The 26,414-nt window shown below is 39.1% G+C and overlaps 1 long non-coding RNA gene across 2 annotated transcripts in view; it reads left to right on the top strand.

Moving 5' to 3' along the window:
- Window positions 1–26,414, top strand: part of LOC111768570 (uncharacterized) — a 98,629-nt gene that overhangs the window by 68,038 nt on the left and 4,177 nt on the right. The window contains exon 4 of one of the 2 annotated variants that reach the window (XR_011427682.1): window positions 24,293–24,569. This is a non-coding gene — a long non-coding RNA (uncharacterized lncRNA). Of the gene's footprint in view, window positions 1–24,292; window positions 25,273–26,414 lie in introns of those variants that run through there. The other variant, XR_011427681.1, reaches the window with a different exon arrangement.

The following is a 26,414-nucleotide window of genomic DNA, read 5'->3' as shown; positions in this document are numbered from 1 at the left end:
ATTCCATAATAGGGGTTTTATAATTTCAAGAACACTTTGACAGATCTCATTTAATTGTCATAAAATCCTTCTGAAGTGAATATTATTATCTCCATTGGATAGGTGAGAAAATTGAGGTAATCAGTTAGATATCTTGCCCCAAACCACAAAAATTACTAAGTGGAATAGCTCGGGCCTTCTTACTCCCTCTCCAGGGCCCTGCCTGTTTCCCCATTGCCTCTCTGCTGTCACTCCCCCTTTACACTAAGGACTTTTCGATATGTTCCTTTCAGAATCAAGATTGCTCAGTGCTTTGCCCAGAAAAATAGACCCAATGAGTGTGAAGGTGAGTGTGAAGGAAGGGAGATGGTGGAGGAGGCTGTTGAGGATTCTGGAAGAAGGCAGCTCGACGAGAAAGACCAAATGGGACTCTAAGAGTAGTGAGAACTCTTTCTTGATTTTTGTTGCACTGTTGCGAATAAGAAAAATTTGGAATGAAGGAAAAAAGCAGGCACCTCCTCTAATGATGACATCTCCCCACCTGGGACGTCCTCTCAGGCATCCACTGACCTCCTGCCCTCCCTCTCCACCCCTTCAATTATTGCTTCTTGGCTTCTGGGCATAAAGATGGGATACCCGATATATCTTCCACAGGCTTCAAAGGAGCCAAGTTGGCAAATGAAAACTAGTTTTATAAAAAGATGTCATGATAGTGATCCAAGGGGGAAAAATAGTAACCCTAAAGGGGTAGAAAGGATGTGCCGATGCTAAGACAGATTCAGTCTCTATTTACACCATTCTTGATTTAACATTCCTAAGGACAAAACTCTCAATTGCTAAATCACACTTTTCCTTCTAACTGTTTTCTCTGAGGAAGCGTTGAAACTCAGCCAAGAGAGTAGGAGGTGCAACCCATTCCTCCCACCCTATTCAGGTCCAACAGCCATGTGGGATGCCCAAGAAACCTGTGCTTGAGTTGGGATATTGAGGCCTAGCAGTTCCATCTCTGCTCCTGTCAAGTTCCTCCGCATCTTGTCCCCATCTCCTGTCATCTCATCTACCTGTGCCTTCTGCTCTCAGCCCAGTGCCCTATCCCTCCAACTCTCACTTTAATGACCCAGGAGCCTTCTGACTAGGTACTCGGGAATCATGTTCTCTTTTAAGGGGCACTCTCTGTTTCTTTAACATCTTCGTAGAACATTCTCTTCAACTTGCCTTTCTACAAGATACCATATATTTTTCAGCTCTCTCCAATGGTTGGACTTGTTCTCCACACCCAAGACACTTCAGGCCTGCTGGTGGTGGTGGAGGGAGGGATTATTCAGCAACAACTAGGCTACCCATTAGCTGATTCCATTATTTTACCCATCCCTTCATGTCAGGGGCTGTCCTCTTATAACACTTAGGCAACGTGACCCTCATTACCCTCTATCTCTCCCTCCTAACTCTTTTAATAGTTGGGCCACTTATCTACAATGTCGACTGGAGACTTTGTTACCTATTCATCCTCTCCCAAATACACAAATATCCCATCCTGGGATATTTTAACAATACGTTTAGTTTTATATTCTTTGAACTTAACCCTATGGATCTTTTGTTTACATTTCAGTACCCTACTCCTTAGGCATACCCCTCTTCCCACTGGATTTTATCATCATTTGATTTTTGCATTTCACATTTCTTGAACTCCAACATTCCACACACTAAGTCAATTTTCCCTCAGTTTCTCAATGACTTCTTTTTTTAAAAGAATTGTATTGGGGCCAGCCGGTGGTGCAGTGGCTAAGTTTGCATGTTCTGCTTCGGCAGCCCGGGGTTCACTGGTTCAGGTCTCGGGTGCGGACATGCCATGGCTTGGCAAGCCATGCTGTGGCAGGCATCCCACATATAAAGTAGAGGAAGTTGGGCATGGATGTTAGCTCAGGGCCAGTCTTCCTCAGCAAAAAGAGGAGGATTGGCAGCAGATGTTAGCTCAGGGATAATCTTCCTCATAAAAAAAAAAAGAATGTTATTGAGGTAATAATAGTTTATAACATTGTGAAATTTCAGTTGTACATTATTATTTTTCAGTCACCATATAAATGTGTCCCTTTACCCCTTATGTCCATCCCCCAATCCCCTTTCCTTCTGGTAATCATTAATCTGTTCTCTTTTTACATGTGTTTCTTTATCTTCCACATATGAGTGAAATCATATGGTGTTTGTCTTTCTCTGTCAGGCTAATTTCACTTAACATAATACCCTCAAGGTCCATCCATGTTGTTGCAATGGCATGATTTTGTCTTTTTTATGGCTGAGTAGTATTCCATTGTATATATATATACACCACATCTTCTTTATCCAATCATCAGTCAGTGGGCACTTAGGTTGCTTCCACTTCTTGGTTATTGTGAATAATATTGCAATGAACATAGGGGTGCATAAGTCTCTTTGAAGTGTTGATTTCAAGTTTTTTGGTTAAATACCCAGTAGTGGAATAGCTGGGTTGTGTGGTAATTCTACTTCTAACTTTTTGAGAAACCTTCATACTCTTTTCCATAGTGGCTGCACCAGTTTGCATTCCCACCAGCAGTGAATGAGGGTTCCCTTTTCTATTCATCCTCTCTAACGTTTGTTATTTTTTGTCTTGGTGATTATATAGCATTCTAATAGATGTAAGGTGATATCTTAGTGTATTTTGACTTGCATTTCCCTCCTGATTAGTGATGTTGAGCATCTTTTCATGTGCCTATTGGCCATCTCTATATCTTCTTTGGAAAAATGTCTATTCATATCTTCTGCCCATTTGTTGGTTGGGTTGTTTTGTTGTTGTTGAGTTGTGTGAGTTCTTTATGTATTTTGGAGTTAATCCTTTGTTGGATATATGATTTGCAAATATTTTCTCCCAGTTGGTGGATTGTCTTTTCGTTTTGTTCCTGGTTTCCTTTGCCTTGCAGAAGCTCTTTAGTGTGAAGAAGTCCCACTTGTTTCTTTTTTCTTTTGTTTCCCTTGCCTGAGTAGGCATGGTATTTGAAAAGATCCTTCTAAGACTGATGTCAAAGAGTGTACTGCCTATATTTTCTTCCAGGAATTTTATGGTTTCAACTCTTACCTTCAAGTCTTTGATCCATTTTGAATTAATTTTTGCATATGATCAAAGATAATGATCTACTTTCATTCTTTTGCATGTGGCTGTCCAGTTTTCCCAACATCATTTATTGAAGAGACTTTCCTTTCTCCATTGTATGTTCTTAGCTCATTGGTCAAAGATTAGCTGTCCATAGATGTGTGGCTTTATTTCTGGGCTTTCAATTCTGTTCCTTTGATCTGTGTGTCTGTTTTTGTACCAGTACCATGCTGTTTTGATTACTATAGCTTTGTAGTATATTTTGAGGTCAGAGGTTGTGATGCCTCCAGCTTTATTCTGTTTCTCTCAGGATTGCTTTAGCTATTTGGGGTCTTTTGTTTCCCCATATGAATTTTAGGATTCTTTGTTCTATTTCCGTGAAGAATGTCATTGGGATTCTGATTGGGATTGCACTGAATCTGTAGATTGCTTTAGGTAGTATGGACATTTTAACTATGTTTATTCTTCCAATCCATGTGCATGGAATATCTTTCCATTTCTTTATGTCATCATCAATTTCTTTCAATAATATCTTATAGTTTTCATTGCATAGGTCTTTCACCTCTTTGGATAAATTTATTCCTAGATATTTTATTCTTTTTGTTATGATTGTAAATGGGATTGCATTCTTGAATTCTCTTTCTGTTAGTTATTAGAGTATAGAAATGAAACTGATTTTTGCAAGTTGACTTTGTACCCTGCAAATTTGTTGTAGTTGTTGATTATTTCTAATAGTTTTCCAATGGACTCTTTAGGATTTTCTAGATATAAAATCATGTTGTCTACAAGCAGTGAGAGTTTCACTTCTTCAGTGCCTATTTGGATTCCTTTTGTTTCTTTTTCTTGCCTGATTGCTCTGGCCAAAACCTACAGTACTATTTTGAATAAGAGTGATGACAGTAGGCACCCTTGTCTCGTTCCCATTCTCAGAGGGATGGCATTCAGTTTTTCCCCATGGAGGATGATGTTGGCTGTGGGTTTGTCATATATGACCTTTATTATGTTGAGGTACTTTCCTTCTATACCCATTTTATTCAGTGTTTTTATCATAAATGGATGTTGGATCTTGTCAAATGCTTTCTCTGCACATATTGATATGATCGTGGGTTTTTATTCGTCATTTTGTTAATGTGGTGCATCATATTGATTGATTTGCGGATGTTGAACCATTCCTGCATCCCTGGTATAAATCCCACTTGATCATGATGTATCTTTTTAATGTATTGCTGTATTCAGTTTGCCAATATTTTGTTGAGGATTTTTGCATCTATGGCCTGTAATTTTCCTCCTTTGTGTTGTCCTTTTCTGGCTTTGGGATCAGGGTGATGTTGGCCTCATAAAATGTGTTAGGACGTGTTCCATCTTCTTAAACTTTTTGGAAGAGTTTGAGAAGGATAGGTATCAATCTTCTTTGAATGTTTGGTATAATTCTCCAGAGAAGCCATGTGGTCCTGGACTTTTATTTTGAGGGAGGTTTTCGATTACTGTTTCAATCTCTTTACTTGTGATTGGTCTATTCAGATAGAGCAATTGACAATTTCTTGTCAATTTTGTTTATCTTCTCAAAGCATCAGCTCTTAGTTTTAGTGATCCTTTTTACTATTTTTGGGGGGTTTCAAATTTATTTATTTCTGCTCTAATTTTTATTATTTCCCTTCTTCGGCTGACTTTGGGCTTTGTGGATTTCTATTTTTCTAATTCTGTTAGGTGTAGTTGAATATTGCTCATTTGAGATTTTTCCTGTTTGTTAAGGTGGGCCTATATGAATTTCCCTCTTAGGACTGCTTTTGCTGCATCCCATATGAGTTGATATGGTGTATTTTCATTTTTATTTGTCTCCAGATATTTTTTGATTTCTCCTTTAATTTCTTCAGTAATCCATTGGTTGTTCAGTAGCACGTTGTTTGGTCTCCACATATTTGTCACTTTCTCTGCTTTTTTCTTGTAGTTGATTTCTAGTTTTATAGCATTATGGTCAGAAAAGATGCTTGATATGATTTCAATCTTCTTAAATTTATTGAGACTTGCCTTATTTCCCAACATATACTCTATCCTCGAGAATGTTCCATGTGCACTTGAGAAGAATGTGTATTCTGCTGTTTTTGGATGGAGTGTTCTGTACATATCTATTAAGTCTATCTGGTCTAGTTTTTCATTTAAATGCACTATTTCTTTGTTGACTTTCTGTCTGGATGATCTATCCTTTGATGTAAATGGGGTGTTAAGGTCCGCTACTATTATTGTATTGTTGTTAACATCTCCTTTTAGGTTTGTTAATAGTTGCTTTATGTACTTTGGTGATCCTGTGTTGTGTGCATATATATTTGTAAGTGTTATGTCTTCTTGGTGGAGTGTCCCTTTTAGCATTATATACTGCCTCTCATTGCCTTTTTTATCTTGAAGTCTACTTTGTCTGATATAAGTATGGAAATAGCTGCTTTCTTTTGTTTGCCATTAACTTGGAGTATTGTCCTCCATCCCTTCATTCTGAGCCTGTGTTGTCTTTAGAGCTGAGACAAGTTTCCTAGAGGCAGCATATCATTGATTCTTGTTTTTAATCTGTCTGTCATTCTGTGTCTTTTGATTGGAGAATTCAATCCATTTACATTTAGAGTGATTATTTTTTTAAAGATTTTATTTTATTTTTCCTTTTTCTCCCCAAAGCCCCCCAGTACTTAGTTGTATATTCTTCGTTGTGGGTCCTTCTAGTTGTGGCATGTGGGATGCTGCCTCAGTGTGGCTTGATGAGCAGTGCCATGTCCACGCCCAGGCTTCGAACCAATGAAACACTGGGCTGCCTGCAGCAGAGCGTGCAAACTTAACCACTCGGCCACGGGGCCAGCCCCTAGAGTGATTATCGATATGTGAGGGCTTAATGCTGCCATTTTATCACTTGTTTTCCAGTTGTTCTGTATTTCTCTTGTTTCTTGTCCTATGTATTTCAGACTATCAGTTCAGTTTGGTAGTTCTCCATGATGATTTTCTCAGTTTTCTCTTTATTTATCATTTTTGTCTCTGTTCTGATTATTTGTTTAACAGTTGCCATGATATTTGTATAAAAATATCTGGTAGATGAGATAGTTCATTTTCTGATAGCCTCTTATTTCCTTAGTCTAAGCTGATTCCATCCCTTTCTTCTTCCCTGTCTAAGTTATTGTTGTCACAACTTATTCCATCTTGTGTTGTGAGTTTGTGGTTAAAATGACAAGATTATATTTATTTTTGATGTTTTCCTTCCCTTTATCTTTAACGTTATAATTAGGTGTTAGCTAACCTGTTCGGATAGAGACCTGTAATTTTCTGATTTTGTCTGCCTATTTATCTCCTTGCTCAAGGCTTTGTAAACCCTTTCTTTTTGTTTTTCAGGTATGAAAGCCTTCTTGATCATTTCTTGTAGGCAGCACCTTGTGATGAACTCTCTTCAGTTTTGTTTATCTGGGAAAGTTTTTATTTCTCCATCATATCTGAAGGATATTATCACTGGATAGAGTATTCTTGGCTGAAAGTTTTTGTCTTTCAGAATTTTGAGTATAGCATTCCACTCTCTCCTAGCCTGTAAGGTTTCTGCTGAGAAATCCACCAAAAGCCTGATAGAGGCTCCTTTGTAAGTTATTTGCATCTACCTTGCCTCTCTTAAGATTTTTTCTTTGTCATTGACTTTTGCCAGTTTTACTACTATATGCCTTGGAGAAGGTCTTTTCATATTGATATAATTAGGAGTTCTATTAGCTTCTTTTACTTGTATTTCCAGCTCCTTCCCCAGGTTTGGGAAGTTCTCAGCTATTATTTCTTTGAACAAGCTTTCTGCTCCATTTTCCGTCTTTTCTCCCTCTTGAATACCTATAATCCTCATGTTTTATTTCCTAATTGAATTGGATATTTCTCAGAGAATTTCTTCATGTCTTTTTAGTCTTAGTTCTCTCTCTCCATCTGAAGCATTTCTATATTTCTGTCCTCCAGATTGCTGATTCTGTGCTCCATAATATCAGCTCTGTTATTCAGGGAGTCCAGATTTTTCTTTATCTCATCCATTGTGTTTTCCATCTCCAACGTTTCTGATTGGTTTTTCTTTATAGTTCAATCTCTTTTGTAAAGAGTTCCCTCTGTTCATTAATTTTATTCCTCACTTCATTGAACTACCTGAATTTTCCTGTAACTCATTGAGTTTTTTTATGATAGCTGTTTTGAATTCTCTGTCATTTAGGTTGTAAATTTCTGTGCCTTCAGGATTGATTTCTGGGTGCTTGTCATTTTCCTTCTGGTCTGGAGTATTAATACATTTCTTCATATTGTTTGATGGCATGTATTTGTGCTTTCACATAGTGATAGTATCTGGTCACAGATTCCATTTCCTGCCAATAATACAGAAGCTGTATTATTCAGAGCCGGCCACAATTCCTGGTATCTGTGCCTGTCCTTTGGAATCTATGCTGATAGGGCCCATCTGCGATTGCTGGCTTGCTCACTCACAACTGCTGCTTTTCTAACATATGCACAGGCAATCTGGCCAAGTGGCTGAGCTGGAGTGCTGTGCCAGGGGAGGGTTGCTTTCTTTCACATGTGCGATCTTGGAGGTGTTCTTGCTCTGCCTTCACTATCTGCTTTCTTGGGGTGCTGGTTTGATGAAGATGCCCCCACAATAGCTTAACCTACTCTGTATGGAGCTTTCCCACAAGCTGTGAGAGAAACTGGAGAAAGAAGGTGTTCCCATGGGGAGCTGCCCCTCCCTCCCTTTCTCAGAGCCATGCATTATCCCGCATCCTGGGTCACTGATGCTGAGGGAGAAGAGATTCCCCTACCTCCTTCCACGTCCTCCCAGGGGGTCCAGCACCTCCCCCTTCAGACATATGGCTGTGTGAGTCTCTCAGACATCTTTCGTGTTGTGTGAATGTCCTCTGTTGTTTATGAGTGTCTTTTTCATTGTATCTTACAGGAGAGAGTCTGAGAGAAGAGCTCACTCCACCATGATGCTGATGTCACTCCCCAATGACTTCTTAATTACTAAATTCAAAGGATATTTTCCAGTCCTTCAGTTGCTAGTTCTCTCTGCTGAATGTGAATTTCTTCTTCAAATTCCCTTTTCCCTCATTCCACTTAGTTGGTTTGTCTTCCATCTCTTCAGCTTCCCTATTACCATTTCTATTGTGGGTCTTTCCATGGAACCCCCCAGAATTCTGCCTACAATCTTCCTCTCTTCTCACATTACGTACTCTCTGTTTGCTCTTTTCTGGTCTCATAGCTCTATATGCACTTGGATGCTGGTGACACCCAAATATCGTCAGCTCAGATAGATCTTTCCTTCAAATATCAGACTCATACACTACACCCTATTGTCAGATCTACATCTCTCCATGGATATCCCACAGCTGCTGAAATTAAGCATATCCCAAACTAAATTCTTCATCTTCCCCTACAAACTCACTTCTACGGTGTATTCCCTGCCTCAGTTGTTGGCATATACCCAGCCATGGACCTAAAACCCTGGAAATCATCATTCTATTCCTTTCTCCTTCCTTCTCATTCCCATAAATGGTAAATCACAAAGCCATTCTGTTTTACTTCCTCATATATTTCTCTATTTTTTCTTTTCTTCAATTCTCTTCCTTCTCAACACTTCTCTACACTGCTTTCCCAACTTCCCTATTCCTCCACTCCCAGCCTGAGTGTTACCTCGCTTCTCCCTCTTTTCCTTAACCCATGTGCGGTTTTTGTTCCATGGCTGCCTTCTGTTTGCTTGGTCTGCTTTGTGTAAGAAAGAGAGCTGAGTTCTTCTTTGTAATCTATCCCATTACTTCAGCACCCACTATCCCCAGAGGCCAGGGTCAATCTTGCTCTTTGGATTTGTTTTATCTCCTCTTGTTCTTTACTCTAAATTCAGGAGTCTTACCAAGCAAGGGGCCTAACTTCTTTTAATCTGGGTTTTTATGATAAAATTTTATACAGTTTTTATATCATAGGTTTAATATTTCACCCAAATGCTTACACACCTTTTTTTACATTATAATATGTATTTATTTTACAGTAAACAATAAACGCTATATGGAATAAAGAAGAAATAAATATATTAAGAAACATTTAATATAACTAAATTGAGCCCTTTATTCAAGCAGAATCACAAACCTAACATGTAAATCCAAGAAACAAGAGGCTACCCCGGATGAAACCCAAATCCTCAGTTTCCGCACCCCACGGGTCCCCAAAGGATTCTCAGAGGGCAGGTGGAAGGCTGACCTGGTGGAGAGAGTGCTAAGCCAGAGGGCAAGAGTTTTAGTCTTGACTCTGCAACTTAACTCCCTGCTCTCCTGTTGCTTGACCTATGAAGTATAAGTAACACCACTTTGCTCACCTGCTTCTTAGGGTATTGGAGGATTTAAAAGGCATATTTGAATAAATACTTTAAGAAGAAAAATAATTAGGTAAACATACAGCTAAAAGTAATGCTTTATTAACTAGAAATTTTGATATGAAAAATTTTTTTTCCTGTATGTCACCCTTTGTAAAAATAGAAAAATAAGGAAATAAATTAGTTTTTACACATTTAGTAAATAAAGGAACTTCAAGAGTTAAGAACACATGACCTAGGTCCCATGGACAGCCTCAGGGGGGATTATATGCGAAGTTTCATCTGTGTGTACAATTTGGCAGGGAAGGGATTGGTATTTTATTTCATTATTTAAGGAGTCTGTGGCCATGAAAAGGTTAAGGTCCACTATTTTAGAAACATAGAGACCCTCCCTCTCTCCTTCTCCCTGCACCCTCACCTCCTTTGAGTCTGATGGTCACTCTCTGCTTCGAGTCTGCTCTCCCATAACACTGTGGATAGTACTCATTCTGGGTGCTGTCTCCCTGATCCTCCTGTGAACCGTGGGAACTTGTCAGAGAGCAGTTTTACTATGCCATACTTATTAATATAGGAAAAAAACTAACACAGTGTAGAAATATGCAAAACAACAAGCACCTATACAGCTTTTCTGCCGAATCTTCAATTAGCCAGAAAATACAATAACCAAAACAATTCCTCGCCTCAGCAGTTTTTTAAAAAATTTGCTGTATTAGGTCATTGCATATTTTACACTTGTTTCTGTTAAAAATTATATGACAAACTCTGATTTTGACCTATAAAAATAAATATTCACAATTTTGAGAAGCAGTATTAATTTTTTAAGAATAAGGAATGAACCAGTATTAAGCATGATGTCAATTCCTTTTTTTTTTTGTGGGAAGAAGACTCCATATGGAAGCAAGGATCAATTTTAGACTAGCCTTTGTCCTTTCACTCATTTGCCACAGGGCGGCACATACCCAGTCTGGGAAGCTGCCAGAGAGACTCGCAGTTGGAGAATACATAAGTCTGTGGTTCCCATGCATTCTCCCCGCACACCAACCCCCTTAGAGGAACACTGAAAGTGTGTCCATAGCCCAAGGCTTTGTGGTCCTCAGGGAAGCTTCACATGGAAATGAGCATGGAGGTATGTAATGCTTCTCTGTATTTTACTGGGGCAGGGTGAGTGGGATGAAGGATACATTTTTTATAAGTTCTTTGACAAAATTAGGAAATCATACATTTCTACTGTTGAATGCCTTTAATAACAACCACAGTGATAATAATGGCACAACATATCTGTTCCACTGCATTGCAGTGGATCTAATTTGTTTGGTGACTGGTTATAAGGAAAATCAAGGTCACAGTTAGGGCTTTATTAATATCCCATTTGACCCATTGTGTTTCATATCCCTCACTCTGATGATGGTCCCTTCATTCTCAGGTGGTACTGGTAAATGTCTCAGGAATTGGCTGTGAGTCTTAATCGTCACTCTGAGTCTATAAATGTGTGTAGTAAAAACCTGAGAATTGATCTCAGCATCTTATTGGTTTAAAAAATGAATATCCCACACATAGGTTGTTGATTTTCTTTCCTTTCAAAGGGTAAAATCTTATCTACTTTTTAATGCCAGTCAGTAAACGGGGCATGCTTGAAGTTATGTTCTTCAGGGTGTAATCTTATCAGGTAATGCAGTGCTATCTGGCTTTTCCTGACTTTAGTCCAGGAGAAAATGGGTCATTATTTTGTGAAAGAAATGTAATGGGGGGGTAAGAATGTACCCTTTTCCACTTCGGTGTTTGCTTAGAGCTTGCTTTGTGATTATACTTAAAATACTATGGAAAAGGGCTAAAACCTGGACTTTCTGCCCTCTCTAGTGGCCATTCTATTCCTTGTCATGCTTTATACTCTGTTCTTTCTCTGTTGACTATTATAATATTATAGCCTGAGGCCTAGCAATAGCTTGATAAGAGTCTTCTCAATTGAAGCCTTCGTATTTTTGAAGAAACGTTGCTCTGTGGTAAGGAGAATGAAGTCTCTTTATTCCCTGATTGCTGTATTTTTCTTCCTATACTAGATCTTACAGAAAAAGGATGTACAATCTGTATAACATATCTGGCTGATTTCTAAAGCAATTGTTGCCAAATTACATTCCCCCCTACTCCCCCCGAGCCCACAACTGCATGGCTCCTGTGATCTGCTAGGATTCCCGACAATGAGAAAAGCTCCAGGACTGGAACAAGGCAACAGTCTGTTTTGAAATGTAAGATTTCAACCTTCTTTGGAGCATATCCAAGAAAGAGAGAAAGACAAGAGAATTTCTAGTTTCTAATAATAATAAACACCATTTCAGTACATTTCCTTGGAAGTAACATTTTCCACATTTGCTTGAACAAAGTGTAATCAGGTACTTGTAAATCTATTTTAGATGTGACAATTAGCTTAAACTTTTCTAGTGTTAGCAAGAGCGGAGGGCATATATACAGTGGAAAGAGCAGTGGACCAAAGTTGTAGGCTCAAGTCAGATCCTTCTAGCTATTCAGGTTTGGGCAAATCACATACTATTCATTGATTGACTCATTCATTCATTCAGAAGATACCTATTTTGCACCAACATTGTGCTATGAGCTGGATTCCTCAACTGCAAAATAGGGACAGTAATCTGAGAATCAAATGAGACAATGCATGTGACAATACTGTTTACAATTGAATGCCATTTATTTTGAATTATATGGTGAAAATGAAATTGAGAGAGATAAAAATACCTTTTAAGAGAAGTAATTGGCTACTGTAATGTAGCATCATAAAATGTCTCATTATTTATAAGAAGAGATTAATATAGAAGAATTTTTTATTAAAAACCATTGATTTCTGAGGTGACAGCTCTTTCTTTGGAAGTCAGACATCTTCACAGCAGAGCCATTCACACTGCTCTTTTCTGAAGTTGTGACAGTTCAACTTCTTTTCCTCCAGTGATACATTCCCAGTCAGAATTGATCTTGACTAACACAGGAAACTAATGTCTACCCCTGGGATCCTAATTTGACTAAAGGGATAACTATGTGGTTCCAGAAAATTGAAAAATTTACCTCAGGAGTTTTAATTAAGGTTAATCAGGTTATATAGAGGTAATAACAGTGAACTTTTCAGAGAAAAAATTTCCAGAACATACTCTGTCCTGCTCCACTAGTCTTGGACTGTGTTTGGCCTCATATCTGATCTCCAAATGGGATGGAGTTGTGCACTGACTTAATAAGTACACTGGACAGAAACAGGAGTCCTTTGATCATTTGGGGAGCTATTTAAACCTCATATTTTTGTTTGATCTGAACACCAATGATTCCTTGTTGAACAGTGTCTGTTTTGTTACGTGAAGGATAAAAATCTGTTTAAAGTGACTGCTGTTCTGACCTGCGTAATTCTGAAAAACAAGGTTCCAGAACAGAGATTTGAAACTACCCCAAAAAACCAACCCAAGTGCCAGAGAGCCTCACCCTGAGAAATCAGAATGTAAAGACAGGTTTGTAGGACTCAGGGCTGGCACGTGGATCCATTCACCCCCAAAGCGTGTTCTCACAGGGTCTTGCTCAAAGTGGGAGCGCAATCCAGGCAGAGGGGCAGTTGCGAAGGCTCCTGGTTTCCTGCAGAACCAGATCAGGAGGAAAGGTCTCTCTTGTTTGGGGGGACAGTGCTCAGATTACTCGCCTTTGCCATCTCCCCACAGCTAGTCAAGTTATACAGTGGATTATAAAATGCTCTCATGTCAACTATTTCCTCTTCTTCTTCATAGCAACCCCATGTTGTAGATCAGGCAGGTTTTATTAATCTTTCTTTTACAGAGGAATAAATCGAACTTCTGATTAAGTAATTGCTAAATGTTACACAGCTAATAAGTAGCAGAGGAAAGGCTTGCAATCAGGTCTTCTGAGCTCTAAATTCTGCAGTCATTTGGCTGCCCAACTGCCTCTCCCTCCACCGTCAGGCGTTGGAAGTGAAAGAAGGAAGCCACTCCATGCCCTGAGGGAAGAGCTTGGAGATGTTAGACCTAGCAACAGGGGCTTTGGGGAGGAGAAGAGGTAGGTGGCCACAAACTAATTTCCCACGATAGAGAATTAGTTATTGACGGTGGGTGATTTCTCTTGATGATGATGGATTGAAATGGTGTAGACACACCTCTGGAATTAATAATCCAGACTCCTTCTCACATACCTCTTCTTCTACAAAGAGCTTAATTGGTAGCACTTTCAATCTAATCAGAGCTATGCTAATGATCCCTTTTGGGAAAAGGAGATCTGCAGTATATTCGAAAGGAGTGACAGGATACCAAGGACTTGGAACTGAACAAATTAACCATGTGAGCATTTCTATGGAGATTAAAGCAATAGAAATGTCCTCCTTCTCATACTGCATTATTTAGAGTATGGGAAGATGCTTGTCAATGTTTCTAAGCTTTGTGGTGGGAGGTGTAAAATAGACAGACAACTAGTAATTCTGAATAGGATAGAACAAAATAGCGTATTATAATGAACATGTTGATGGGAAGATGTATCAGACAACATAATACATTTTTTATATCAAGTTTCTACAGTCTTCATTGTGTGTGCTTACGTTTTCTGTTCCTTCAGATCAGGAGTTGGCAGAATCTATTTTGTCTTAAAAAATATAACATGTGCAATCACAACTTTCCATCTAGTGTGTTGTGTTAAACATCCCACGGGACAGGCTCAGAATATATCCATAGTATTCACATTAATACCCAATCTGCTTGTTTAGTAAGACCCCTAAATTGTGGCTCATTCTTTTCTCAGATTCTCCATCTTGAGAAATAACTTTATTAGGTGGTCAAAGGTCTTGAACTTTTCAGTCCAAGTTTGACATTGAGGAAGTTTAAAAATCATGCCAGAAGTTGTCATACTTTCCCCCTTCAAATATAAATTTCAATGTTTTTCCCCTGACAGCTGGCCTTGACTTAGGAAGGAACACTCCAAGATGACTTTTTACTAGAAATTGTTTGCTTTTCTATTTTACTAGAAATTCAGGCGACGATGCCCTTGAGGGCCCAATCCCGCCTCTTATTGCATCTTTATAGTTCATGCTGTGGCAAACCCTGTGCCTTGTACACAGTAGATAAATACTGTAAGTGTTGGATATGACTGTAGTCATCATTTTATCCAACTGTTTCATTTTGGGGAAATAAGTCCCCGAAAGATGCCTCACTTATGAAGAGCTAATTAGGTGAAGAGCTAAATCTAGAATCCCGGACTTCTGTCTCAGGACTTCCAGTCTGGTGCTTTATTCACCAATAGGATAAATAGCTGTTGGCTAAACGAAGCACTAAAAGTATCCTTGCAAAGGTCACAAATGACCTTCCAAGTGCCAAGACCAATAACTTCTTTCATTTCTAATACACCTCAGTCCATATCCTTGGGAAACAGAGAGAAGAAAGCCCAGGCAGAGCCACGTCAGCTTCCTAATTTCTGACTGCTAAAATTACTTGCCCCATCCTTGCCTGCCTTCTTTTGAGCCAGTGGACATCTGTCCAACATCAATTCTTTTACCTGGGCTCAATCTCATCCCTTCCAGCTCCTTCAGGAATTTTCTCTATTGAGTGTATGCCTTCATCCGCAGTTACAAATCTCTACATCTTTAAATTCTCCTCTGGGCTGGCTATTTACCTTTTAAGATAGAAACACACTCAAGTCTGACATCTCACAAAGGGCCTCCTGGTCCTTGGTCCCCTTCTCTGCACCATTTTTCTCTCATTACCATCAAAAAATGATAAGCTTTTTAAAAGAGCAGTTTATTCTTTCTGTCTGCATCTTGTCTCCTCCTGTTCACACCTCAACTCTCTGTTGTGTGGCTTTTTCACGTCAGTCCCCTGGCACTGATCTTGCCAGCAGTTCTAGTGATTTCTAATTATCAGATCCAGTGGATACCTCAAAAGGTCTTTATTTCACTTTTTGGTGACATTTGACACTGTTGACCTGTCATGGACAATTATCATCTACTTTGGCAGCCCAGCATCTAAACCCACTTCCTTTGGGGTAATCTTCCACATTTTGAGGTGGAGCCTGTCTCCCAAATGCCAGATACCTGCTCTTTCTGTGTCTTTTCTTCACCGCCCCCTCTCCTGCAATGTAGATATTCCACGAGGATCTGATTTTAGCCTCGTATCTCTCTATATCAGTGCTTCTCAACCATTTTTTACATCATAGCACACACAGAAAAAGGATAGTATGGCACATTGGGGGTAAACGGGAAAGGTCTTGGGGGTGACTATATGGGAGGCTTAGTGGAAAACAACTTACGTTTTCCTTATACTATATAACTACGATAAGAAAAATAGAATGAAAAACTTTCTTCAAAATTTTGTTGAGAAACTGCCAAGTTTGCTTCTGTGAATTTAACTTCTTTATAGTAGGTTTTATGCTTGAATGACTGCATGCAATTTCTAACCAAAACTTTTAAAATGGTCATCTCTTCAAATTCTTGATGGCCACCGTGGAACAGTGAGGGTTCCACAGGCACATCATCAGATCCCACTCTGCTTTGGCCACCCTTAAAAGAGTTTTAGATTGAAGCTGCTCATGGTTGGAGGTGACTAGGGAACTCTCACCACTCAAGAATCTACCAGCCTTGCTGAGGCTGCAAGGACCAGCTTCTTGCAGCAGACCTGAGCTGGCACAGTGCTGTGGGCATCTGGTTGGGAAACTCCGTCTATGCTACTTCCTCTCAGCTTTGTTCCTCCTGAAACACACCTGAGGGATGCATCAGTAACATGGTGAGTCATAACCCTCCCTCCTTGAGAATGGGTGTCTACACTCTGTCCCTTATAAATTTTACCCAGTCTCCTGGCTGTAACAATCACATCTGTGGATGGCCCCCACACCTGTACGTCTATCCCTGACCTCTCTCCTGATGCCACCACACATTTCCTGCTTCCTGAATCTCATTATCATGTAGATATCTTGCCAACATTTCACATTCAGTATGTTGCAAACTGAGCTCATCTACCTTTCCCAAACCTCTTCTTCCTCCTGTGTTCTTTATTTCTGTTTCCACCACCATCGTCTTTCATGACACATAAATCCTGGCACTATCTTTGACTTTTCCCTCTGCCAGCTAATTAGTTGCCACGCCCAGTCAAGTATATGTCACTATGAGCTCTTGGCATCTGTCCCATCTTCTTCATTTTTAAAGTTAAGCATTGATTTAGTTAGTTGGTTTAGGCACTTATCTAGTATGGTGCAATAAAACCACACTCTTCTAAGAGATCTTCCTACCACTGTTAGTTTCTTCTCCATCTTACACATTTCTACAAAAGTAGCTTCCAGGTATAGCCCTAATTGTGTCACTCTCCTAATCAATAAGCTTTGATGGTTCCCAGAGGCCTATAAGTAAAGCCCAAAGCCATTAGGCAGTTTTCAGATCTGTTCATGACCTGGCCTCAGTCTACCTTTCCAACCTTATTTCTCACCTTATCTTACCCCTAACAAACCCAATGTGTTTCTCAGCTCTGCACCTCTGTTATTGTTATTTCTTTCCTTCTGTCCTCCCACCCTCTCACCATCTCTGAACATGCTTCCAGACCCAGCTCAGATGTTCTTCCTTCCAAAACTCTCTCCGATCCTTTTGGAACCTCCCTCCCTCTCTCGTCCATACTCATAGTCCTTTGCACCTTTCTTGGGGGACTCATGATTTGCTACCTTATACTATTATCACTTATGAAGGAGTTATATATATATAACCTATGAACCTACATATAATCTTCCTAGTTTGTAATTTCTTGGAGGGAAAACTATACCATGGTCTTCTGTGACCGCTGTAACAATTACCACAAACTTGGTAGCTTAAAACAACAGAAATTCATTCTTTCTCAGTTCTGGAGGCTAGAAGTCTGAAATCAAAGTGTTGGCAAGGCCACACTCCCTCTGGAGGCTCTAGGGGAGAGTCCTTTCCTGCCTCTTCTGGCTTCTAGTGGCCACCGGCATTCCTTGGCTTATGACTGCATCACTCTAGTCTCTGCTCTATCTTTACATTACTTTCTCCTCCATGTATCTGTCTCTGATCTCTCTCTTGTAAGGATACATGTGACGGCATTTAGTGTCTACCCAAATAACCCAGGATAACCTCCCCATGTGAAGATCCATAACTCAATCACATCTGCAAAGACCGTTTCCAAATAAGGTAACGTTCACAGATTCCAGGGATGAGGATGTGGATGAGGACATGGCTTTTGGGAGGCCACTTTTCAACTTACCACAACATCTTTGAGTAAGAACTCTTAAGAGCCATGAGTGATGTTTTCAACCAGGAGTATTTTGGTTTGTCTCAGGATTGGTGATATAGAAAGAGAGAACTAGTGTTAAATCAACGTATACAAAGCAAAGATCATACCTACTTCAGCGTTCTGTTCGGTAACTAGCATAGAGATCCGGTGTCAGACAACCCAGCCCAGGCACTGCCTACGTGTTCAGAGCAGAATCAAACCCACTCTCCTTTTTCCAGTGCAGTTTGTCTGCACCATCCCAGGATCAGGACGTACTCATCACATAACTCTGGGGGCCAACTTTCTAAGATGCGTGAATCAACATTTCTGACACATTGAACACCAATTAATTCTTTTTTGTAAAAACTGTTATGATTTTGCTTTGTTTTGTTTTAAATCTTTTAAAAAAATCCTGTCGGTGTTAGGAATATTGATTTGTTCAATTCACCAAATATTTATGGAGTGCTCAGCACTGTGATATATTAAATCAGCAGATATTATATATTATATATATTTATATTTCAAACTAGTTCTATCACTAAGCAAAACTGTGAAGTAGATGAAGTCTTTAAAGGTACAGTCTTATTTTTCCAAAACAATTTAATCCTTTAGATACACAGTAAGGTATCTACAAGCCTTCATACTTACATTACTGCACATATAAACAGGGGAGTGCGGATCAAATGTAATTTTAATATAAAGCATTATAATGCATAAGGCATAACCCGACAGACTTATTTTAGACTGCAGCTCTCAAGTTTTCAGGCTTTCAGCATAGGTGGGACTGGTATTATTTTTGAGAAGGGAAGCAGGTCATATAGGTGGTTACACTGAAGAGATGGTTACCTTCTCCAGGCATCAATACAGCCGTGATTCTGATGACCATAGTCTATATAAATAATAAGTTAGGACATGTCTTAAATTAGACTTTGCGACTGTATTAAACTGAAGGGGAAACAAAAGCAACCGGATGAGGAAGCAAGACGATTTCAGTTTTACGATTTCAGAAAATCATTGCCTTTCGTTTTTCTTCCCTCTTACTAATTGGAAGTTTTAGCACACAGTCTTTCCGTTGTACTTGAGCAGAGAAGCAGGAAAATCCATTAACAGTTCGGTCGTGGCGCTGGCAGCCCCCTGCGCCGGCAACATTTAGCGTCGGCCTGAGCTCGGTGATGGAGCCGGTGAGGGTTCGGAGGCTTCGCGCAGGCGCGGAGACACGCATGGTTGGCGATAGTAGTTCATTTGCATAGAGCAAAATCCCAGTTCCTAAATCCTGAGCCCGAATGCCCACTCGGACCTGCATGTCCTGCTTCATAAGGCATAGATGTACCACTCCACAATGGTCTGATGCTTATTCGAATCATTATTTTTCCTTCCTCTTAGAAAACTTTTCTACAATACTGAAAAAAAAATCAGCTTCTCAATAGGGTCCTCAGGTGTTAAGAAAGGGAATCTAGCAGTAATAGCAAAGTAGAATCACAAGGTGACTCAGCAGGGGGTGGAAGAATGTGTGTGTACATTTTATGCTGTAAGATGGTTACATGTCTAATATAGTCAAAAATAAAAGTGAAATTGTCTCTTTACCGTAAACGGTAGGGTTTGGGCCAGTTCCTCGGTGATTTAAATAGGCTGCATAATATATCACATGGAAAACCGAGTTTAATGGCAGAGTGTTCTTTAACATTCTGTTGGCATTAAACTCTTCCCTTCCCCACCCTCATCACTTCTCTTAGGTGCATACGCTTCATTCATCATCCATTTCTTCAGCAGACATTTATACAGCACCTGCTGTGCAGAAGGCCTGTGAGAGACGGAAGTGAACGGTCGCGAGATCTGTGGGCGGGTGGACGTGCAGGCACGAGGGAGCCTGACCAGACTGGGGCGAAGTGCTGTCAGCCAGGTCAGGGTACCCAGAGGGGCCGTCCCCAGGCTGGCAGGCGGCTGTGTAGGCGGTGGAATGACTGTGTACAAAGGCCCAGAGAGAGCCTGGCGCCTCCTAGGGGCTTAATTAGGGGGAATTAAGGCAAGAAGCTGCAGATTCAGGCAGGAGCCAGATTTACAAACCCAAATTAGGGATTTTGTGCTATATCCTTAAAAATACCCTAAAGTATTTTAAGCTGCTGACATATTTTAAATAGGGAAGTAATATGAGAATGGATTTCCACTAAGGAGTCAGAGCTAAGAAGGGCTTAAGGTGCCTTTTCTGATACAGAGGCAGAGGGAGGTACATTCTCACCCCCACTCAATGTGCTTTGAAAAAAAGGTGCCAAAAAATTCTGGAAAACACTTCTTATTAGATCCCCTTCTTGGAGATTCTCTAGTCATATGGGCATATTAATGGAGTATGAAAAGCTGGTAGCCAACAAACCATTCTAATTTTCTTTCAGCCAGAGTCTTTCAAACTTTTTAATTATGGATTTTGTTTTGCTTGTAGCATTTATTAACATTCTTTGTAATTCTCAAGAGAGAGATTCTGGAAAAAATTGGCCAGTATAAGAGTTTCTGCTGAATTGAAGGAGAATCAGAACCATCTACCCAGGGAAGGAAAATATCAGCACACGTTTGTGGAGTGTATGTTGGGAGAGGGCCCTTTGTTTTATTTCGAGTATGTTGAAAGGCATTTATTTCCTTGGAAACAACTCTCATTTCCACTCACAACCCTCCCCACCCCCATAAAGATTACTATGAAAACTAATTGCAATATATTGCAATATACAAGAAGAGGGAAATATCACTGTATTCGTCCCTTATACCTGAACTCTATACTGCTTCCCAGGACTGAGTTAGCAAATCCTTCAGATATGTTTGGGTAATGTGCTGATGAGAAATCTCAGCCTTAGCTCTACTAAATCTAAAGAGTTGGCGGAGGGACACATATTGCTTTTCTGCCATATACACCGACCAGTGCTTTCTAACTAGAGCCTCTCTTTTTATAGCTTATTTAAAAATGAATGCAATGTTCTTATTTTCTTTAGGATCTAAACATTATTTGTGTTTTACAAGTGGTTTTCCTTCCCTCTGACATGTTTTTGAATATTCGTGGAGACTTTCATTTAATTTTTTATTTCAGTACAGTCAAAATTGTTTAGTCTTGTAAGTTTAGTAATTGTAAGTCTTGGAATGTAACTGCATATTACCCAAAAAGTATGTAGTTGGGAAAAAAATCCTAATTTTATGAAACATTATTTTTGGCTTGGTATGTAGCAATGCATCTTCTTTAGCCTCAATAATATGGTGTAGAAAAAAATATTTAGGATTTTAGTCAGTTCTTTGACCTTGAAAGTCCTGGAAAGAATCCCAGAGAACATTAATTTAGAGCGAAAGAAGCGAGTTGTGAAACCGGTGGTGAATCCTCAGATCAAGTAAGGCTGATTGTTCCTCCCGTCCTCTTCTTTGCTCTTTGCACATCTGCTCACTTCTGTTGAGGTTTTGCCCTCTTCCATTCTTCCTAGCAGGTTGAAGGAAGCTGGGGCACTCATCCTTCACTTTCCTATTTCCTACCTCAGCTGTTGGGGAAGAGCTTGTATAGCAATGTAACCGGACAGTAGCCTCTGTTCTTGTAAGCTTACATGATTCTAATGCAAATTTCAGGGGAGAGGAATAAAGGGACTAGTCTAAGTTTAACTACCACTAACCAGTCATGTGCCCAGCACATCATTCTAGTGAGATGGAGTTTCAGTTGTGTGACTAAACAATTTTGTGGCCTGCTTTTCGTTAATTTCCCTTTGAAATAAATTTAACAGATGCCTAACTTTGTTCTTTTAATTATCCATTTAACAAATATTTATGAAATGCCTACTATGTGCCTGGCATTGTAGAAAAGTTCTGGAGATATATAAATGAGCAAAAATGATATGGTCCTTGCCCTCATAGAGTTACTTTCTAATGAGGAGACTAAAATAATGGCAAAACAAGGGTTCTTCCACCCTGGATTCCCGCTACATTTCTTCCTTGTGATTTTAACTTTTTGTCCTGGCAAGCAGAGCTGTTGACATAAATTTTTTTGGTAAATGAAAATGTGTTAATATTAATCCAAGAATACTGTCAGACTATCCTTTTCCTTTTTTAAAGAAACAATTTCTGTAACTTCCTTATCTGGAGATTAGCATGCTTGCTTTAAATATGAAATGACATTTCATTGGTTTCTCAGTGTTTAAACACTGGGATATCAACAGATTCTAACATCAGCCTTTCGATGTTCCTTTTTCTTTGTGGATTTATCATCACACACATTAAATATTATCTGTCTTCCAGGTGATCTTTAATAAAAGGAGACTGTTCTCTTCGACGTTTGCCCTAGGCATAGAATGATGTCTTAAGTGGAAACATTACAGGATTATAAATTTAATTATCGTGTACAAAAATTACCCCATATTCTATGTATCACTGTTAATAACATTTAATTCCAAAGATTTTTATTAAAACAAGGTCCCAAACATAGACATTTAGGGGAAGAAAACTGGGCAGACAAGATTTACTTACTGTAATTCATCATAATTAGGCTCTGGATCAGGGCTCAGAAAACTCGAAGACTCTTATTTCATTGAGCATGACTGTCATTCCTGAGTAGTGGTAGGCATGTGGGTAGACATTCCTTCTCATCTACACATAAATATCGAGGTAGACTTTTGCCCAAATGTAGCTCCTTTTGCATACTTAGGAAAGGAGCCATAGATTCTCCTACTGCATTCACTGAAATGTGTTTATCAGTTATCAGAAATTCCACTTAGCATTTGCAAATCTGGCAGCTGCTGTGAAGCTGAAAGTACTGTGGGGACAGAATTTGGGAAGATGGGGAAGGGCAGGATAGATGTTGAGAAAACTTTCCATGTTCTAGGAGAATATATCGAGGGACCCAATATTTGTGTCCTTCAGAGACACACAGGAAATAAGGCCTCCATGTCTTAATTCCAATATACGCTTCCTTTCCTCCCTCCTTTCTTTCTTCCACAAGCATTAATTGAACATGTGTTGTTGTGCTGAGGATGAAGAAGTCTCCATCATCTGACCTTACTGTTTGTCTGTCTGTCATTCAGATATACCTTCATTTTACTCATGTACTCTTTTTTAGTTTATTATTTTATTTTATTTTTTGAGGAAGATTAGCCCTGAGCTAACATCTGCTGCCAATCCTCCTCTTTTTGCTGAGGAAGACTGGCCCTGAGCTAACATCCGTTCCCATCTTCCTCTACTTTATATGTGGGACGCCTGCCACAGCATGGTGTGCCAAGCGGTGCCATGTCCGAACCCGGGATCCAAACCGGCAAACCCCGGGCCACCAAAGTGGAACATGCAAACTTAACTGCTGCACCACTGGGCTGGCCCCCAGTTTATTTTTTATTGTGGTAAAATATACATAGCATAAAAGTTATCATTATAACCTGCACAGTTCAGTGGCAGTAAGTACATCCACATTGTTGTGCAGCAATCTCCAGAACTTTCATCTTCTCAGACTGAAACTCTACACCCATTAAATAATAACTTCCCATTCTCCCCTCCCCTGAGCTCCTGGAAACCACCATTCTACTTTCTGTCTCTATGAATTTGACTATTCTAGGTACCACAAATAAGTGGAATCATACAATATTTGTCCTTCTGTGTATGGCTAATTTCACTTTGCATAATGTCTTCAAGTTTCATTCATATTGTAGCATGTCTCAGAATTTCCTTCCTTTTCAAGGCTGAATAATATCCCATTGTATGTATGTATCACATTTGTTTCTGCATTCATCTGTTGATGGACATTTGAGTTGTTTCCACTTTTTGGCTATTGTGAATAATGCTGCTGTGAACATTGGTGTACAAGTATCTGTTCAGTTTCTTGCTTTCAATCTTAGGATATGTACCTAGAAGTGGAATTGCTCAATCATATAGCAATTCTATTTAACTTTTTGAGGAACCGTCATATTGTTTTCCACAGTGGCTGCACCATTTTACATTCCCGCCAACAATGTATGAGGGTTCCAATGTTCCCACATTCTCACCAACATCTGCTTTTTTTTTTTATTAAAGAACTCATCCTAATGGATATGAAGTAGTATCTCTTTGTGACTATTGATGTTGAGCATCAATGCTTTTCATGTGCTTATTGACCATTTATGTATCTTCTTTGCAGAAATGTTTATACAAGTCCTTTGCTCATTTTTAAATTGGGTTGTTTGTTTTTGTTGAGTGGCAGGAGTTTTTTAGAATGTATATATTCTGAATATTATCAGATATATGATTTGGAAATAATTTTTCCCTTCTGTATGTTGCCTTTCCACTCTGTTAATAGTGTCCTTTGATGTACGAATATTTGTACTTTTCGTGAAGTCCAATTTATCTATTTTGTCTTTTGCTACCTGTGCTTTTGGTTTCATATCCAAGAAATTATTGCCAAATAGCCACGTACTCTTAATTGATACATTGTTTTATAAATTATATACATATATTATGTACCAAGCAGAAACAAATTCAAATTTAAAAAGGATGAGACAAAGACAAAATAAGCAATTACATTATTTTCTTTATCATTGTTATTGCAAATATGTGACTGAAAAATGCTACATTGTTTTTGAAAAACTTGGTTTTAAGTTCTGGTTCTAAATTCAGTTTCTTTCCCTATTTTGTTCTCAGGTTGTCATAGTGGAAAAGATACCTCACTAAGACACATATCTCCAAATGGAAGATGTGCATTGTTTGTTGTGCCTGATGAATCGTGATGCTGGTTTTTCAATTCCACTCATCAATTATTCGAAGATTTTAGTTGAAAATCACCCACCAGATTTCCATCTTCTCTGATATCAGTCAGTTGTTTGCACAACTCTAGTCATCAAAACGTCTTGAATTTTATGTATTTTCATAAATAGGTGTCGATTCACTGAAATTCCACATGTGGATGATTTTAAAACAGGTTTGAAATATTTATTTTCAACTTTTAAAAAGTGAGCACATAAGAGAGTTGTTACAGGTGGCATACATTGTTTTCAGTTGTATGATCATATAATGATGGAAATAATTTCAGACATCTATTTTTGAAAATATTCTCCTTAGAGTATGTTTCTTTTAAGAAGCAGTTATTTCCTCACTCACTATCAAAATGGCAGCTTCACCTAATAGGAAGTGATTAAGGGTGTTTATGTCTTTGAAAATATCTTTCAAACAGTAGGGCAGCCACTTGTCACCCCAGAAAAAGACAGCAAATTTGGAGCATGGTGTTTTGTACAATAAAAATGTATAATACTTTATATTCAACAAATCATTTATGTATTTTGCCACAGATAGTCAAAAAAACCCTCTATGTCTTTCAAAAGATTACAACGGTTATTCCCCATGTCATTACAAAGTATTGTAAAAGAGTCCACTATATTTTCAGGGTCTTGTCTTCATGGAAAGGAACTACATTTTGACATCTCTAGCTCTTGGCACACTTTTGGCCTCAACTTCTTTGCCTTAACATCTTGACTGTGAATGCTGCAGTGCAGAATTTCATATGTGGAAATATCTCTGAGACTTTATCCCAGAATTTTTTTTTTTCCATTTAAAGTAGTCATTCCATTAAACATAATTTTTTCATAATTCATTGTTTTTATTAAAGAAGGTACTGTTGAAACATATCTTCTTTGGTACATGGTTTCCTTTAGGTGTTCACAAGAAAATGAGTTATGTTTGTATTGCTTTTTTGAACCAAAAGAGTGATATCATAAGCTGACTTGGTAGCAATATCTTCACTCTTTTCTATCCATACAGAAAACCTCCTGTACTGTATAATTTACTTTAATATTTGTTTCTTTACATCTTCAGCAATGTTTGCTGAGAAGCTTTCAATTAGATTTGCTGATAAATGAAGGCATTTCCGTTTGTCTCTTATAGATTTCCTTGTATTTCAAAAATTTTTACCATGAATAGGAAGAATAAGTGTTTATCCAGTCATATGAGGATTTTTGTATTTTTAATCTTTCAGCATTAAGCAAGGAGACTCAAAAAAAGGCTTCTAAACATTTCCATTAATTTTAGTGAAATTTGTGAAGCACTGGCTTGATTATTGCCCGACTGCACTCAAGACATGGTTGGTAGTTCACCAAAACTATTGGGTAGGGGCTTGCTCTCTTGGCAGAAGAAACAGCAGGTGCAGACACATGATGCTGTGAAAAAAGTAGGCAGCTCAGAGACCTGTCAGTAAGTCCGCTTGGTTTACCAAAAGATGAGTGTAAGGAACCATCAGGCGATGAGATTGAAAATGTCGGCAGGAGCCAGATCTGAGGTTTTCTTTAGGTAGAGTAAGCAATGAAATGAGACTTAGCCCAGGTTCTTTACCAAACAGAACCCGAGGCAAGGATTAAATGCTAATGCTTTCCTGGGAAGGGTAATCTCAGGGCAGTGAGACAGAGGGAAAGCGAAATGAGTCAAGGAAGGATGGGAGATAACACAAGGTCTTACATTGTGGAGCTGGCCATTGCTTCGTGAAGAAACAGCCAGTTTCTCAGCCACGTGAAACATCTTCAGATAGGCTGGACAGACACACTGTGCCTCGAAGCAGTCCATTAGAGGGTGTATGGAGAGGGAATTCGTCTGCTAACACCCTCCCTTCTCTTGTCTCTCATTGAACAAAGTCTACCCATGGAGTGTTAACTCCTTTGTACTTCTGGATTGCATCACGTGGCACCTTCTGGAGAGCCAGATTCCGTGCCTTGTGGTGTGGTGCTTCACCAGACTCTGGGAGTACGAGGAAGAGCCAGAGACTCCAGGTATCTGCTCA

Source organism: Equus caballus, chromosome 17, assembly GCF_041296265.1.
Source record: "Equus caballus isolate H_3958 breed thoroughbred chromosome 17, TB-T2T, whole genome shotgun sequence".
Lineage (NCBI taxonomy): Eukaryota > Metazoa > Chordata > Mammalia > Perissodactyla > Equidae > Equus > Equus caballus.
Note: the sequence above shows the minus strand (reverse complement) of the source record. Positions and strands in the feature narration are given on the sequence as shown.